This window comes from Adiantum capillus-veneris, chromosome 1 (assembly GCF_014529385.1).
Source record: "Adiantum capillus-veneris isolate H3 chromosome 1, ASM1452938v2, whole genome shotgun sequence".
Taxonomy (NCBI): Eukaryota; Viridiplantae; Streptophyta; class Polypodiopsida; order Polypodiales; family Pteridaceae; genus Adiantum; species Adiantum capillus-veneris.
Window position 1 is genome coordinate 111,618,150 of NC_140931.1, and position 14,986 is coordinate 111,633,135.

Below are 14,986 nucleotides of genomic sequence, written 5' to 3' on the forward strand. Positions count from 1 at the left end.
CAACAAACGGCACTACAATGTGACAACCGACAAGCGAGTAGGAAGCATGAGAAGGAGAGAAGTGAGCGTCGTTAGCTCACGCTGTGTATTTCTTATCCAAAAACTTAATAATAAACTTTACAAAGTTAGCTTTTATACCTTAGCCAAGGGTTAAAATGTGTAGTGTCCCTGTGTCCAAGACCTTTGACGCTCCACAACTTACTGTATCTGCAACCTAGGTACACTAATAACTGACCTATTCTTTACATCTTGGAACTCTTATTCAGCCCGTTGTGAGCGAGATGGAAACACACAAAACGCCTCTATAATGACCCGACACACACTCTTGGGATGATATACACACACACTATGGAGCACCACTTGGCTTACACAACCCACCTGGCCGAGACAGGAAATACACCTATGGCATGAGAGGAGAGAGACTACCCATTTACCCACTTTCACACAGACAGACACTCTCACACACACACCCAAAAACTCAGCTCAAAAGAGGAGAATTTCTGATGTTTAGATACAATAGAGCTTGGGCCAACACCAATGGTGCAAATAGCTCACACAATATGGGTAAAGTATGCCAGATACAATCACAAATTGGAGCAGAAGCTTCGCTCATAGGAGAAACTTACACAGCCAAAATAGCACAAAAAAAGTGAGTAATTTGGCAAAATGGACAGCGCCATCGCGTCCGTAACAGCCCAAAATCCCAGTCTACAACGTCAAAGTGCTCAACTCCGACCTCGGATGAGCATTCTAGGGCCAAAACAGGCTCCAAAAACAGCAAAAACACAGTTGAGGATGTTCCTCCTCTTCTCTCCACGTTTTTTCTGGTCTTCTCTCTATTTTTTCAGTTCCCCCACTTAGCTTTATTACTTGGGCACCCTTGGACTTTTAGTTGACCTCAAACAGACCCCGAACATGCCAAAAACTGACCTCGTAGTGCATAGTTGGCACACTGCTGCATCCATCCGCACACCTGGCACTCAACTCTTTCCAATAACGCATCCTGCAACCATGTGAAGTGGCCCTAAAATATGGTCCTCATGATGAGCTTTCTGCATAATTATCACAAGAAAACATCCACGTTGTGTCCGTACTTATCCACGAGCAAGTATTGACCCCATTCGGTCTCCCGATGCCACTAGATGCCATCTGACGCACGTGCTTACCTCATGTTGTCGGCCCATGGATAGCTTCCTTGAGAAGTTTTACGCGCTACTAACTCCTCATTATTATAGAAAAAACACACTGGTACTGGTGATAGTGAAAATCGATGCACTATGTACATGCTGTCCTACCTGTACACATGTGGGCCCCACCTAACCACCTGGCTCTGGAAAATGGGCAATCCTTTATTCGATGCACCATGCATGGGTATGTACATATGTGCAATCCCTTGCTCCAAAATACTCCTGACATAAGTTGCCCATCCCCTAGCCTGCTAGATCATTCATGATCAGCAACAGCAAAAAGAGATATGAGACTCGCCGCGTCACAAGTCTCCTCATCCCTCACATACATTACTTGCTCTGCAAACACCTCATCCTGCTCCACCATCATTAACCTAGCATGATTTAATTTAAGACGCAATACATTTACCCTTGACTTATGTAAAATCCCATCCAGGTTAGCCAAGTGATATGTACCATTCGGAAAACACTCCACTACCTTGAAAGGGCCTTCCCACTTAACTTGAAACTTCTTTTGGAAGGTGTTGTCCAGCTTACTGTTGTAGCACAAAAACAAGTCATGCTTCTTGATACCCTTACCTTTGACCTTTTCATTTATCTTTGATAAAGCCTTATCCTGCATCTGGCCATAATGTTCCAATGCACTCATCCTATCCAACTGAACCTCTTGTAACTGCAAGAGACTCTCTTTGAATGCATCAATAGGCGGCCCAAGCAACTTATCTAGCATCTTGACTGCAGGCAACTCTACTTCCACAGCCAATAGTGCTTCCTTTCCATATACCAAATGAAATGGAGTAAGCCCTGTACCTGTCTTCATCGAAGTACCGCAAGCCCATAATGCACTAGGAAATTCTGAATCCCAATTCTTTCCTTGGTGCTCTGTCACTTTCGAAAGGATTTGTACCAACTCACCATTGAATCTTTCATTTAAGACATTACACTATGGGTAATAAGGAGTGGTATGCTGATGCCTAATCTTCATCTTCGCGCATAAAAAATCTAGTAGTTTAGCTCTAAATCCTGGCCCCTTATCCGAAAGTAGCTCTAGTGGCACCCCAAACTTGCAACATATTTCATCGTACACAAATTTTTCCACATCCTTTGCAGTGATCTATTTTACTGCTATAGCCTCTGTCCATCTAGAGAGATAGTCCACTACAGTCAAAATATAGCTTTTGCCCTTGCTTGTGATAGGTAACGGGCCTATTGCATCAATCCCCCACTTTTCAAACACATCAAATGCCATAATGGTTTTTCGTAGTTCTGGCTTTAACACTCTCTTCCCAAATGCTTGACACCTATTGCAAGACCTACACCAATGGTGAACATCCTTGTGCAAACTAGGCCATACATACCCCTCTTGCAAGATCTTATGCAAGGTGATCTTTAGAGCAAAATGTCCGCTACATGCGCCTTCATGATTCTCTTCCAACACTCTATAAAGATCCTCTCGCCAACGTACACGTCTCAGCACGAGATCAGTCCCTTTCATGTACAAGACATCACCAATCAATTTATACATGGATGCTCTACGCACAAAACCATACTTCTTAGACTTCTGAATGTCCTTCGGAATGATTCCTGTTAGCAAAAACTCCTCTTCTTGATCCAAACTTTCTTGGCCATGATAAAGAGGTAAATTGGTCCTCAATACAAATAGCTCCCCAATCATGCTTTGAGCTGCTTCATGTGCCTCTCCATTTAGAGCACATTCAATGTGTTTGATGCTCCATGCTTCGAACTTTTTTAATAGGCCTTTAATTCTAAAACCCATTTCCTTCAATGAGGTGTTCTTGCTCTTCCACACACCCAGCACTTGCTTCAGAACTAACAAGGCATCACCTTTTATGCTCAACCTTCTAACCCCATGCTTCAAATAAATGTGTAATCCGGCTTCCAAAGTAGCATATTCAGCCTCATTGTTACTATGCGCATCCAATTTGAACCCTCTCTTGCATACTAGCTTCCCCTCTGGATCATAAAGTGCTATACCCCCTGAAGCCGCATCATGGCTCTTTTTGTATGAGCCATCAAAGAACAACACATGTGCATTGCTGATCTGTGGCACTTCTTCAACTACCTTTCTCACCACCTCTTCCTTAACAAGGAGGGGATTCTCCTTATAAGTCAACAAATCAGCTAGGGTAGCTCTTGCACTGTCTTCCACTAGAGAACTCAAACTCTTGCAGCTCAATTACCCATTTCTTCACCACATTTGACATGTTAGTGCCAATAATTAACTGTGGCAAAAAGGCGTAACTCCTCAAGAAAACAAAAGGTCGTGGTAGCAAGTAATGACGAAATCGTTGACAAGAAAATATTACACTGGCCATCACTAGCTCTACTTTTGAGAATTTTCTCTCTACTACCAGCTTCACTCGGCTTTCACAATACACTGGCCTCATATAATGGCTGCCCTTCCCCTTTTGCAATAGCATGGCCCAATGGCATCAACCCCTACTGATGGATTTACATAAAAAACTTTCTCCCAATCAGGAGCCTACATGGCTGACAACCCCCCTAACACCTCTTTTACCTCTTGAAACACTTCTTCACGCTTGTCATCCCATTGCAATGGATCATGCTTTGCCACCTACTGTAATGGATAAGGGAGCTGCGAAGACAATGGAATAAACCGTGTCATGTACTTCACTTTGTGTATAAAGGTTGCCAATTGATTTACACTCGTAGGTGATGGAAGAAGAATAATAGACTTAACCTTGTCTGGATCAGCCTCAATGCCATTTTCTGACACCATATGGCCCTATAACTTCACCCTTGGCTGTGCTAGATGACATTTCTTGGGATTTAGTTGTCCTCCACATTCATCATATCGAGCCAATACCATCTGCAGCTTCTCATGGTGCTCAGCCCTACTACTATAGACACAGAAGTCATCCATAAAAGCTTTAACACAACTACCAATGAATGGTTCCAACACCCAATTTGCTCTCTCTTGATAAAAGGATGGTCCATTTGACAACCCAAATGGAAATACCATATAGCAATAGCAACCCCATGGTGTAATGAAAGTTGTTTTTGTGCGGTCTTTAAGAGCAATCTTCAATTGAAAATAGCCTGAAAGACCATCACACACATTGTACCTCTCATAACCAGCCCACTGAATCCAAGATCTGATCAGTGAATGGAAGAGGATATGGGTTCTTCTTAGTGGCTGCATTTAAGGGTTTAAAATCTACACAAATCCTCCATTTTCCATCCTTCTTTGGACTGACTACTACTGGACTCACCCATTCTGTGGTCTCGACAGGGACTATGAGACCTGCCTTCAATAACTTGTCCACCTCTTCCCGCAAGGCTTCCATTTTCTCTTGACCCATCCTTCTTAGCCTTTTTCGCACAGGCTTAGCACCTTCTTTCAGCTCAATATGCATCTCTTCTCCCTTGAACCCTCTAATCTCTTCATATGAAGTAATGAACAAATCAGGAAAACTAGCCAGCATGTGCAAATATATCTCCTTCTCCATAGCTGAGAGGCCTCCACTGATCATTTGTGTCATCGATTCCTGCTTCTTTGACAATTCAACCTTGGTTTGCATCAGCCCTTCAATCACTTCATAAGGCCCTTCACTTTCATCTTCAACCTCATTTGCAAATGCAACTAAACCAGACTCTTGGATTTCTTTATCCATCAAAAGAAATGCAACATCAACATCCTCATCGCTGCTGGTAGTGCTATCATTGTCCTCATCAGTCACTGTGGAATAGTCTTCATCACTAGACTCATCCTCATCTTCATAAAGCACCTCCAATCATTTCCTTGTGTCCATATTATATAGCTTCTTGGCACCACCTGTCTTTCCATAGAGGCTAATCGTACCACGTCTCCAATCTTCAACAGCTCCCACTACACATAACCATGGTCTACCCAGTATAATAGGATATGCTCCCAACCCCGCTGGCATCACATGAAAATAAACCACCGCCTTTGCATCATATGCCTCCACTTCTAAGCTCTTTACAACACCCAAACATTTTACTTTCTGATGGTTTACCAATCTGATCCGAAACCCTGACACCCCAGTCACTGTAAGACCCATCTTCTCAACGCATGAGTGTGTTATGACACATATTTGGGCTCCGCCATCCACATAACCTTGTCCTAGATTTTTTCTTTTATGACACACATCTACTATTGGACAAATGTCTGGTAGCTCATCCATCCCCAACACCTTCACTGAACCTCTCTCTAGCTCTTTCTCCATTGGGTTAACCATCCTCTTCCACTGTCGCTTTAGCTTAGGCACCATCTCTATAAGCTGCCCAAAAGTAACATCTGCTTTCCTGCTCATCAGATCCTCCTTCAAGTCATAGCTTAATTGCCCATCCCCTAGTGAAAAATCTGAAACATGAAACTTGCGAGACGAGCCCTTCTTTTCCTCTTGGCCTTGACATCCTCGCCTTCATGGCTCTTTCCCTTCTTCTTACTAGGACCTGGGGCACTTCTTCCTTCCTTGTCCTCTGTACTCCTCTTCCCAATAGGCATCACTAATGTATCCTCTAGCTTTGATGCATTCTCCAAGGTACTACACTTAACACTTTTGTCTTTCCCTTTCCCTCTTGGGTTAATCCACTGGTTCCTTCTTCTCCCTTAATTTCGATGCCATAATCATTTGACCTAGTCAGCACCTGTCTTGGTAATGGATACATGTCTCTCCCCATCCTTGGTGGCTTATCACATTGCGGTCTAATGTGGCCCAACTCTCCACAATTATAACATGTGGGATTCTGCCTTTAGAACCTACCATTGCTTTGTCCAACACCATTCCTAGGTCTTTCTTCACCTCCTGGATGATTTGAAAACCTCCCTCGACCTCGATTATTTCCCACTTGACCTAGCATGTTTAGGCTGAGATTTTTCATTAAATCTATCACTTGCCTCATGTATTGCCTTATCCCATCATCTTGCACTGATGTAGTGACCACTGTTGGCATAACCTGAGGAGTAACAGAAAACACTGGCTCATGATGAACCCCTGACATGCGACCTTGTAAAGAGTCCATAGGCTGAAATTCAGACCTCATGGGCAAAGACTCCACCCCTAATTGGCTCATTTTCCTCTGCTTCCACTCTTTGTTCCTTGCTACCTCCAATGCATTTTCATATGTCCTAGGCTTCTTTAGCTCCACTATCCAACGTATATTCTCCCAAAGACGAGCCAAGAACCTGTCCTTCTTCATCATGTCAGGTGGGGGTACTTGTGGTGCTAAGGCCTTGCACATCCTCTCCCATGCCAATGAGAACTTACGTATGTACGCATCTACTGGCTCACCTTCCTTCTGCACCAAACCTTGTACTTCTTGCCACACTTTGTTAGGATCTTCTATCTTCACAAACTCCACTTTCAACCCATGTCGTAGATTGTCCCAACTCAACCTTATGGGTGGATCAGCCCCACGCAACTCCTCTTCAAATGCTTTGGACCAAACTCGTGCATCACTCTTCAAACAGATGTCTTCCACATCTTCATCACTTCTTCCATGAAACTCCGGATAAGAGAAAGCCATGGCTACCCAAGTTACGATGCTTTTAGAACCCCGTCGAACACATGTGCAAGAACCTAAAACTTTTGACTGACTCAATTCCCAGAAACTTCAATGGAGCTCAATCTTTAGATAAGGACAAACACATGCACATCAAATGAGTTTTCATAGTTAATCAACATCGGAATTACAACAGGCAAAGGACATTCCAGGATCTCTCTTAATCTTCTTGGCCCGAACATAAAGACTATGCACTACTGGAAAAAAATCTTCCTGGACACATGAACATTTATCTGGATTCTCTGAGTTCAATGAAAAGGAGTGAATTGAGGGCCATTTTGATCATCCATTAAAGTCAACCGTGCAACTCCCAAGAAAGCACACCTATCTTATCCTCTGATTTTGTCAAAATTTCAGCAGCATAACAGCATAAATGGCTTAAAAGACCAAAAAACCAACCACCATCATAACTTGGAAAACTTTTGGTAGAGTCTCCCCAGAAGTAGAGCAGTAAGAACCCAAAATATAGACTGTATATGTATGCATAAACTGCCATTAATACGACCCGAGCATCAAGTAGGAATCACTAGTACATTGCCTATGGTGAGGTCACGAAAAGGGTGCTCTAGCTACCTGTATCACTGAAAGGATCTCCACATTTGAGAATCCCCCAGCTCAATAAAACCTCATGCTATCGGCCCTCACACGAAGGCTTATGCAAATCTCATATAGTCAAGTCTCAAAAATGACTATCTTCCAGACCAAGTCTCAGAAATGGCTAGGACTGCCAAATAAAACCAAGTATGGCTCCACAAGGGCGTACAATGGTTGTTTCCACAAGTAACGTACAATACCAGCAGACAATGCGCTCAAACAAGCGCCAAATGATGCATACCCATGGAAACTGCAAGTGACTCCCACTTGCCAGTGTATCACTCTACTCCAGCTACCTGTACCTATGTGAATCACCTATACCTGTACTTGTAACCTGTAACCTGTAACCTGTAACATATAATCTGCAACCTGAAATACCGAATCTCGAAGCTTGAAGCTCGAAGCAGAAGGTACTCGAAGAAGATCCTCCGTAGGGGTGCCAAAAGAATGTGAGCGGGATGGAAACACACAAAACGCATCTATAATGACCCGACACAAACTCTTGGGATGATATACACACACACTATGGGGCACCACTTGGCTTACACAACCCACCTGTCCGAGACAGGAAACACACCTATGGCGTGAGAGGAGAGAGACTACCCATTTACCCACTTCCACACACACACACACACACACCCAAAACACTCAGCTCAAAAGAGGATAATTTCTGATGTTTAGATACAATAGAGCTTGGGCCAACTCCAATGGTGCAAATAGCTCACACAATATGGGTAAAGTATGCCAGATATAATCACAAATTGGAGCAAAAGCTTCGCTCATAGGAGAAACTTACACAGCCAAAATAGCAGAAAAACAGTGAGGAATTCGGCAAAATGAACAGCGCCATCGCTTCCAGAATGGCCCAAAATCCTAGTCTACAATGTCAAAGTGCTCAAATCCGACCTCAGATGAGCAGTTTAGGGCCAAAACAGGCTCCAAAAACAGCAAAAACACAGTTGCGGTTGTTCCTCCTCTTCTCTCCACGTTTTTTCTGGTCTTCTCTCTTTTTTTTCAGTTTCCACACTTAGCTTTATTACTTGGACACCCTTGGCATTTTAGTTGACCTCAAACGGACCTCGACCAGGCCAAAAACTGACCTCGCAGTGCATAGTTGGCACCCTGCTACATCCATCCGCACACCTGGCACTCAACGTTTTTCAATAATGCATCCCACAACCACGTGAAGTGGCCCTAAAATATGGTCCTCATGATGAGCTTTCTGCATAATTATCACAAGAAAACATCCACGTTGTGTCCGTACTTATCCACGAGCAAGTATTGACCCCATTCGGCCTCCTGACACCACTAGATGCCATCTGACGCACCTGCTTACCTCATGTCATCGGCCCGCGGAGAGCTTCCTTGAGAATTTTTACACGCTACCAACTCCTCATTATTATAGAAAAAACACACTGGTACTGGTGATAGTGAAACTCGATGTACTATGTACATGTTGTCCTACCTGTACACATGTGGGCCCCACGTAACCACCTGGCTCTGGAAAATGGGCAATCCTTTATTCGATGCACCATGCATGGGTATGTACATATGCACAATCCCTTGCTCCAAAAAACTCCTGACACCATAACACGTTACAATTATCACAATGGCTAAATAAATCGGGAAATTACAATACATGGCCATTTTGGAAAAATGTGAAAAGTATGTAACTCCAATCGTCATTGCTTCTTCATATTCATCTTTGATGTGCATTCATAAGGCTTCGATCTTTAGCAGCTTCTGTTAACTGACGTCTGCTAAGTTAACATGTACTGGAAGGGTCATGTTTTCCTCATTGTCTTCACAATAGTCCCCGACCTTAGTCATAGGTACCGACTTGACAAGTCTAGTATGTGTCTCTCCTTTTTGCTATTTTTCCAAGTCCATATGAGATAGTCCTTCCAATCCCATCCTTCCCATGGTAGTTTGTATATCTCCCCATAAGTGTGGTCTCAATTTTAGCAGCTCACCCGAAGTGGCTGCATACTAAATTGGTGCCGACATAAAGGATTGTAAATTACTCTTTCCAATTTTGTTGTTTTGCAGACCATTGATTTCTCTTCATTATCACCTAAGCAAGACGGTAGTGTCCCCCGCAAGGTTTTAGCTTTTGTAGATTCTGACTGTTCCAATCCCCAATCTCCATACAAGGACTGCTCATCTAGTTTGATGGGTGATGTCAAACCAAACTTCTTCTATTGGTGATGATTTTAGAGTCAAGCTCCCATCTTTTGCTTCACTAACACGTTTCCACAGATAGTTTGGCCAATCATCTTCAATAATCGTCAGCCCCTCCCATCCTTCTTCACTATCAAGAACTTCCACTTTAGGTGATTGTACTTCCTTGTTTTCCCAACTTTTTGACCTTTCCTTTTCTTGAGCTTTTTCTCTTAGGATTTTGGTATGAGCTTCTTTCGGTTCTTCTATATCTTCCTGCTAAGGATTCTGTTTTTCCATCAGGGATTGTGTGATTTGCACAAGGTTTCTGTAAGCTAATAATTTAGATGCTTCCATTTCAGGCGTTGGATAGTTTTTCCATTGGTTTTCCAATGTTTGCTTGGCTTTTAGTCCAACTTGAAAAGCTTGCAAAAGATGCATTGAATGGTTCATAAATTTTTTCAACCAGAACAGATCCAACCAGTTTTGGTTTGGGTTCCTTAACGTTTGTTGAAGGAGTCTGTATTTTTTCTTTTGTCTCCTGTCGTATCTTCCCCTCTATCTTCTTTCACTGTTTTTGTCTCTTGACTTTCTATCTTTTGTGTCTTTCTTTCTTGGAGTTTTTGGAGAAATTATTGGATTTATCCAATCCATTTATGTTTTTTGGTTGTTTGTGCTTGGTTTGTGCTCTAGTCATCCCTTGAACATGATTTATCAATTTCCCTTCTAATGAACTACTCAACAACACTTGAACTATGTTTAAGGCCATTTTTCCTTTGTTTACCATATTCTTAGGACAATTCTCAAGAAAGTGTCCACCCTTGCGTCTGCATACTCCACAATATGCCTCTATAGATCTCACATTCTTATCCTGTTTAGGACAATCATTTTTCCAATGGTCATCAGTTCCACATTTGTGACAATTTTCACTTTTTGGTTTGGGCATTGGCTTAACCACAAGTGGTCTTGCCACTTAGCTTGCAATAAAATAAATAGGTGCCATATCAATGGGTGATTGTCACGTGGACTCAATAGGGACTGGAGTAGGTTGGTTATACCACTCTTCTTCTATCCCCATTGTTACTGAACTACTCTCAAGATATGGAGTAATGGGTACTGATGCATGGTTTTTAGGACCCCTTCTGAAGATGCAATAAAGGCACAGTCAGTTGTTGGGGAGATGAGGATACTCTAGTCCAAGGGATCTCGAAAGAGAAGAAAAATCTACTTCACAAGCACCAAAGAGTAAAAAGTGCCATGGACAGAAGATACGTGGGAACAAGCTCTTATGCATGCCTACAACCTATATCTTATAGAATAGCCCATTCTAGGTGTGAATTTCTAGTGAAATTTACACGAGGATGTTCGTGTGGACTCACAGCACAGCATACTCCGTTTTCACTTTTTTATCGACAGTAAATATTTTTTACCTACAGTAAATATTTTTTACCTACATGGTAAATACAAATCACTTTTTACCTACAATAATTTGTTTACCCATGGTAAATATTTTTTACTGCACCATAAGTATTTGGTAGGTAACAGTTCACTGTTACTAGAAGCAGTGATTGGGCATCAACAATGCAGTTACAGGAGGAGAAAAGGGGAAAATCTTATGGTAAAGGTGAGTCAACAGGGATAAAGACTTTTGAGTTGAAAAGAGACATGCTGATTTTTTCAAAGAACACATGTCAAAAGAAGCCATGGTTGAGGATTTTTTGAGAATTTGATATTCAGGAGGACCCAGCTGCCACCTCCCCCCCGCAGGTCCCCCCCTGACATGTGCAGAACCTCCAGTTTCAACAGCCACCTTACCTGCTCTTAAATGCTGGTCAAGGCCTTATCCCCATGTGTCACAATCAGAAAAATCAGCATTTACCCTCCCCTCCCACATCACTCTAGAGAATATCTTGATGGTGACATATCAGGTGACCTCAATCTGTTGACCACCCTAAGCAAAAAGTAACCCCAATCAGCGGATTTAAGCATGTTTATCCCTAATCCTAAACCCTCTCAGAAACCTATATAAGGAGGCCTTCTCTCACTCAAAACCAACACTTCACCCACTTCACCAAGCAACAAAGCTATGACGACATTGCTCACAACGAGGAGCTATGGATGGAGCTCTACTCTCTCTCCCTCTAGTATGCTACATTACTAGCCCTAAAACCTAAATAAGGAGTCTTCTCTCATGCTCCATGGCCACCATCCTCGCCATCATTCTCTAAGGTATTGATGTGTTGCTAGTAGGATCATACCTACTTGCTGGGTTGATTGTTTTTGACAAGGGATTATGCCATCCTTGGCTTGCTTCTCTATATCCTTGTTATGTATGATCAGATGCCGTTGTATTGTTAAGCTGATGTCTTGTGTATATATATGCTACATAAGGTCCCTAAGCTTCCTTTCTATGTGTTTTGCCATATGTTTTGATGCCATCATAATGCCAGAAGTCTCACTTGCCTATGTGCACTATGTGTGAGGTCCCTAGACCTCTTAATTTAGGGTGGTTCCCCCTTTGTTTTGTTCTTTGCTTGTTTGCATGAGGCGTGGTTTGTGGAGTGTGCACGAGTACAGAGGCCACCCGATTGCACTGCTCTTTTTCCCGCTATCAGGTACTAGCACCTGTTACTAAGCCTGTTTTTCAGACACCATGTACTTGATTGGTATAGATCTATTCTCTGGAAGTGGAGGTTGCTGACCTAATACTGGTTGAGGTCGCTCCACATTCATGGGGGATCTTTGCATTGGTGCCATATTGGGTGGGTATCTAAACATGAGTTGCCCCTGTGGCCTCATTGGCACATACTGCACATTTTCATCATACATTGTCTTGTAGTAACACTCATTTGTCTCATGATTTGTCCATTTCCCTTCAATAGTGCACCCATTTTATTTTCCTCTAAAGTCCCATAGGTTGTCCCTGATTTTGTCCCTGCGTTGGGCCTCGCATTGGCATTCTTTGTATATTGTTCATCATATTGTTCATGTGTTCAAGCATGTCCTCTATCACATTGGCATGAGCTATATGTGCTGATTCCACTTGTGCTAGCACAATGGATGTGTTTTGCTCGCTTTGAGTATCTCTAGCTTTGCTTTCCTCATTGAAGATCTCACAATTATCACTCAAGTCTATCGCATCTAAATTGCATGCTTCCCAGGTCATGTGGTTTTTGCTATACAAAAGAGCATGCAAATCTTTGTTTAATAGCTCCTCTAAAAGTAGTGAGACCCTCGGTTGGAATCTCCAACTTCGGGCATTTGTAGATGTACTGCCTTATTTGACTCACACTATCTTTGACAGTTTCTCCTTGTTTTGTTTGTTAAAACTATAGATTTGTGCCACAATACTATGCTTTATGCCCATTTTAGAATATGTAGCGACAAATCTCATGTCCAGATTTGGTAAGTCGGTTTTCGATCTAGGAGGTATGGATTTCCCAATTCCCTTAAAATGTGAATGGAAATTGGTTATGCGCTCAACCCTTAAAACCTGTCTGAAGCTGGCCAAATGGTCATATGGGTCCTCGGTTCCGCTATATTTTTTAACCCACTTTTGGAAATATGCTGGTCTGACTCTATGATTGTGTTTCGCACCCACTCTTTCCCTTCGAGCCCATGTTTCTCCCATTAATCCCTCAAACCAATTGTTTGGTAAGTGTGACCCATGTGGACCTCTTCTCGTCCTCATGTCACTCGTTTCTCCCCTGCTATAGGTGGCTTTTGCCTTTCTTTCTCTATTGGTACCATTGAGGTGGCTACTCCTTGCTTCACTTCCTCGTTGATTGTCCATGCTAGATTAAGATCTAGCATTTGGATCCACATCCTGATCGGTTTCTTGTACGGTTCCCATGATCACTTCACGGATTTAGTGTCCCTGATACTTGGTTTGTTCAATCTCATTCGAAGGCATCATGACAAAATTATTGTTGTAACAATCCCTAAAGAGATGGGTGAGAAGTTCTGATAGTCCCTTTTCCTTGATTTTGAAAATGTACACAATTTTCAAGAGTGTTAATTGTCCTAATCTGACATGGGTAGTCCATACCAAATTTTTAGTATTGTTTTTTTCCTAGTAGTAAAATCCAAGTCTTAGGTTATCAGTGGGGATGTGTTTCAATGGCTTAGCATCTATTAACTCATACCCTTCTAATTCTAACACTGAAGGTCCCTCCTTTACAGCTTTATATGGTATTAGAGTATCAACCTCTAATCCCCATTTATCCACTGAATCAGGGTCTTGTATCTTGCAATATTGTACTCCATTTTGGTCTACATACAAGCCATCTTGTTTTTCTGCCCTAACCTCCTCTTCAAAATCAGTGGTATGTTCGCCGATCCTCATGACAAACTCCTCATTTGGGTCCATATAGATCTTGGCTTTATATTTGTTGGTCTTGAAAAAAATTCAAGATGTGCTTCAACTTAAGAGAGGTCCCAGTTCCTGATTGTGTTGAAAAAAAATACATGTCTAAGCTTGAATCAAAGTAAGTGTTTGACACTTCTTCCACAATAGTTTCTAATGGTTTCCCTTGGTTTATGCTCTCTTTTGTGGACACTCTGCTCCTATTCTCTCCTAACTCAATCGAGTTTCCCAAAACTCTATCAGATCTTAGGTTCATATACGGATTTACACAACTTAATTGAACTAATACTTCAACCCTGGAAGGTTGTCTTTGGTTTCAAATGCAATACTTTTGCCATTTTCTCTCCTATCCTTCACAAAGTTGCAATTCCCTACACGACAACACTTAAAGCCATATGTGATTCCACAATTTGTCATTCTTGGATCACAAAATATACAAATATTCCTTATTCTAGTGCCCAATAGACCTTATGTGCAAAAATGTGAAATTCTGCTCAGTTTTATCTTAGGCACATCTAAGATGTCTGCACCTATCTGTAGGGTCTATTTCAACTTTTATCACATAGCTTGCCAAAGTCAATCATGGTGTCAAAATGAAAAAACTGCTTTCCCGGTGGGAGATTTATCTTCGGCAAGCCTAAGGTAAATATTCTTTATTTCAACATATCTTTGGCTATTTTGACCTGGAGCGGATTCTACATGTGATTTCAAGTTTGTACAATGAGTTTCACAAAGTTTGGACAATTCACCAATGTTTTTATCATTGTTTTTGATCCATTGGCTTGGTTTTTCAAGTTTTCTTGGTCCTCGTCTTGGTGTTTGTAACCTTACACAGTTCCAAATTTGATGAAATTTTCTAACGAGTTGTGTTATGGTCTGATTAGACTCTATGGGTTGAAAATTTGTTAAAATGCCCCCTTTGGAGAGTTTTCTATCTTCGGCTCGCCTAAGATACAACTCTTCCAGACTTACACATTTTTCATCTTTTTCTTCACAAATTACTTTTACCACAAGGTTTAGGAATTATCCACACCCTGGTTTCAAGTTTTAGCATGATTTGGGTTTTTCGTGTGAATTCTTTTTGAAGTCTGCATTTTTTTTCCATTTTTGG